Source organism: Suricata suricatta, chromosome 13, assembly GCF_006229205.1.
Source record: "Suricata suricatta isolate VVHF042 chromosome 13, meerkat_22Aug2017_6uvM2_HiC, whole genome shotgun sequence".
Lineage (NCBI taxonomy): Eukaryota > Metazoa > Chordata > Mammalia > Carnivora > Herpestidae > Suricata > Suricata suricatta.
The window spans coordinates 63564123-63568425 of NC_043712.1; positions in this window are offsets into that span (position 1 = coordinate 63564123).

The following is a 4303-nucleotide window of genomic DNA, read 5'->3' on the forward strand; positions in this document are numbered from 1 at the left end:
CCCCAATATTTCACATGGAAGAGAGCAGCCCAGACAGAGGCGTGAGCTTACCCTGTTCCCTAGAGTCGTCCTGGGCCAGTCCCTGCTTTCCCTGGCTGGTTTTCCAACTGTGCCTGAGGGCCAGAGGTGGAACCATGTAGCTGACTCTGCCTGGGGGCAGAGTGGGCTCTCCCCTGGCTGAGGCCTAGCTGGAGGAGGGCGGCGTGGTGTGCTGCAGAGATTTGCAGGTTGCCCTCTGGGAGTTGGGGGTGGGGACGCTGGGGCGGAGCTGGGCGCCTTGTCCAGGGCAGGGCAGGGGACACACCTACCTGGAGCCTGGGAATGGAGGTGCCACTCAGGTTGAGGTTGTGGCCTCTGTCCCCACTTAGGCGTGTCCCTGGCCTCCGCTGAGTGTGCGAACCCCCCACAGCTCCCCTTGCTTGGTCCACGTGGTTCATGGGACCGCTGAGGGCATGGACATAGTTCCTGCAGCCGCTGTGGGGCCTGTCATGTCCTGCACGTGCACAGCTGAGAACGTGGTGACCCCTGTCGGCTGGCAGTTTACAGCCCCCGAAAGGGGTCAGGTGGTGCCCGGAGTCCACGTAGGACTCTCCAGTGCTGCGGCAGGTCTGGGTGCTGTGTGTCCACTGTGCCGCTCTGGGACCGAGGACCCATGCGCTGTGTCCCCGAGCCTATTTCTTGCACTGCTCTTTTTGATGTACAAAGGGTCCAGACTCCAGCTGGAGTCCTCTGACCCTCCATGAAGGATCGGCCACCCCAGTCATCCTGCAGGTGAGAGAGCTGATCTACCACACCAATGGGGGCACCATCCCCCACCACTGCCCTCGCCCCTCAAGGCGCCTGTGGCCAGGGCCACACCTGGCATCATTTTCCCTGGAACGACCTGGTAACAGGTGCACTGCTGTAGCTAGGCTGTGTGTCTTGGGCCTTTTCTAGACACAGAGGAACACAGACTTGCTGTTGCCTGAAGGCTCCTTTAATGCAGCTGGTGGTGTCCACGTTCACCCATGTGTGTTGCATGTAGCAGTGCTTCAGTCTGTCTCAGGCCAAATACTAGTTTTCAGATACTTTTCATTGTGCAGACAGACCATCTTCTGTTTATCCACTCAGCAGTCGGTGGACCTTGGGGGTGTTTCTACCTTAGAGTCACTGTGAGTAATCATGTGTGATGATTCATGGTCCAGGTTTTGGTAGGTTTTCATTTCTCTTGGGTGTGTACTGGATCCTATGGAAACTCCGTGTCTATATTTTGAAGAAGTGCTAGACTGTCTCCTAAAGGACTACATCATTTAATATTTCTCCAAACAATGTAGGAGGATCCCAATTTCCACCAATTCTTGCCAAGTCTGCTTCATGTCTATCTTTTTAACTACATCCATCCTGGTGGATGTGAACTCGTATCTCGTGGCTTTGACTGAATTTCAATACTTAAAGAATGATGTTGAACATTGTTGGCCACTGGCTTATCTTTTTTTTTTTTTGAGAAATGTCTACTCAGTTGCATTTCCCATGGTTAAATTGGATGAGTAGTTTCTTACTATTGAGCTGTAGAAATCAATATGTATTCTACATGCAAGTCTCTTACGAGATATGTAACTGACTGATACGTTGTCCCATTCAGTAGGGTGTCTTCTAGGTTTCTTGATGCTCTCTTTCAGTATATCTACAATTTTTTCATAGTTTATTGTCATGTTGGTTTCCATATAACCCCCAATGCTCTTCCCCAGAAGTACCCTCCTCCATGACCTCCAGTACACCTACTTTGTATGTTTATTTTTGAGAGGGAGGGAGAGAGACACAGACCGAGTGCAAGCAGGAGAGGGACAGAGAGAGAAGAGGAGACACCTACCATAGATATCACTATTTTATTACCTTTAGAGCTAGCTGGGAACAACTCACTGTCTTCCTCTCCGCATCAGACCGGCAGTCCGCCTTGGAGAGCACATCTGTCAGGTGATTGGCAGCAGCCTTCCCTGGGACACTGGTCAGGGCCCCCACCGGTCCCTGTGCTGCCACCTAGTGGTAACAAGGGAAAATGAACTACCCACCTGCAGTCAGGGAGACACTAAAGAACCTTCTGTTCTATTTCTGCATCAAAATCCATTGTGTTCAGATTCTCCAAGGCTCTTAATGAGCAAGAGGTAGGATTATCCTGCAAGACCAGGTTGCATCTCCTTAGGAGACTGCTGTTTTGCTTTCTTGCCTTATGGCAGATCTGTCCATTTTGATGAGGGGTTCTCCCCAATCTTCTTCCCAAAGAGAAGGTGAAAGTGGGTGAGTCAGTCTCAGCATGGCCAGCAGGTGGAGGAAGCAGGGAGGATCCTTGGTGAAGGCTCTTATGGGGGGGAACGGTGGGGTATACAAGGAATGTCACTGGGAGCATGTGAGGGTCCCTGGGTCTGATTTGCAGGTTGGGAGGAAGACTTGAGGCATGGCCACCTTATCACGCTGGTACGCCGGGGCCACTGCTCAGAGCCGTGTGTAGGGACGTACTCAACAGGATTCTTGCCAAAACAGGTCAGGTGATCAGCATGAGGGAGAGGTGAGGATTTTCATCACATAGGGAGGAGCAGGATTTTTACTAAACTGACCAAACAGGATTCTTAGAAAACTAAACTAACTTGGACAAGGACAGGGCCCCGGTTCTGAGCCTTGACAGAGAGAACCTTGACCGGAGTCTGAACCAAGCAAGTCTTTGTCCCAGCGTGCCTGTGTCCGGGCCTGCCCGGGGAAAAAGCGAACGCATTGCCGGCAGCTTCTAGCCCCCAGGACCCTGCGAGCAGTTCAAAGGAATGAACTGTAGTCATTTGACAGCAGAGCTGGACAAAGCATAGATATGACCTCCCTCAGCTGCCCTGGAGCAAGCCAGAGAATCTTCTGGAAGTTTGCTGAGGCTGCAGCAATGTGTCATGGTCATCGTGCCTCTAGTGTCTTCAGAGTGCAAGGGCCTGAGGGGCTCAGGCAGCGAGGACAAACATACCCTCAGTCCGGCACACAGGGCACCTGGTGGCCAAACTCTAAGTGCTAAGATCGAAAGTGTACAAAGCAGAAAAGGGCCACAAGCCAATTAACTGCACAGTGTCTCCAGGATCTGGTAGTTGGATTCCAGTCAGAACCAGGCTTTCTGCCTTTCCCCTGTCACAGGAGCGGAGGACACTGGTGTCTTCAAATGAATTGTCATGTGAACCTGTGTGTCACCAAATAGGTAGAGAATGTTCTGTTCCACTTGGGGAGATACTCCTAGTGAATGGTGATGTTCACAGGACATGGTGACTGCAGTTCAGATGCTTCCTGTGCAGGAGAGGGGGTGGCAGGAGCTGACTTAAAGGGAAGGGGAGGGGCGCCTGGGTGGCTCAGTCGGTGGTGCATCAGACTTTGGTTCAGGTCATGATCCCACAGTTCAAGTCCCATGTCGGGCTCTGTGTTGACAGATTAGAGCCTGGAGCCTTCTTCCGATTCTGAGTCACCCTCTCTCTGTCCCTCTGTCGTTCGTGTTCTCTCTCTCTCAAAATAATAAACAAAAAAGTAAGAGGGGGAAGGGGCTGACTTTGAAGGTTAAATTAGAGGGAGGGGAGGCAGATTTGCATCAGGGGTCAAGGGCTTATCTGCAGCTCTACATGGCATCAGGGAGAGATCCAGGGAGAGCCCCACTTCTTCCAGCCTGGTGGGCAGCACTCGGATGAGTGACTGTGTCACAACAGAAGGTCTTCAGCCTCTGCATTGACTTGGGCCATAAGTCAGGGGAGGTACTGGCAGGGTCCCCCAGCCCCTTCCCTTCCCTGCAGGGCTTTGTGTTTGAACTTACTGAGATTTGAGGCTGAGGGAGAAACCAGAATAAAGACACCCTGATGCTCCACAGAGCACTGGGCAGGGGGAGGAGTTCTCAGATGACAAGGACCAGCACAGATTATGTTAAATGTGAATGGAATGCTGTGCCTGTAATATAACAAAGACATCAAAGGAAATATCAAGAGTGAGATATAATGTGTTTCAGTGTATAATGCTGGGGCCCTGGGCATGAGGACATGTAGTGAATTTGGCAGATATGGTGACCGTGCTCAGTCCCTAAGCAGCGCCTGCAGAAGTCCATGCATCCTGGGTGCTGGGATCAATGAGGATACTGCAGCAGCTAGCTGCCCTGATTTGAACAAGTAGGGGTTGGAGCTCATGAAGGACTATTTTTTTCACCAATTTATTAAGCAGTTGCATTCTTGGAAACCTCAAACTATTGAGATGACACACTCTCCAAAATATTCTGGGTCATTTGTGGCATGCAGTTACGCCTAAAGTCACATAATCATAA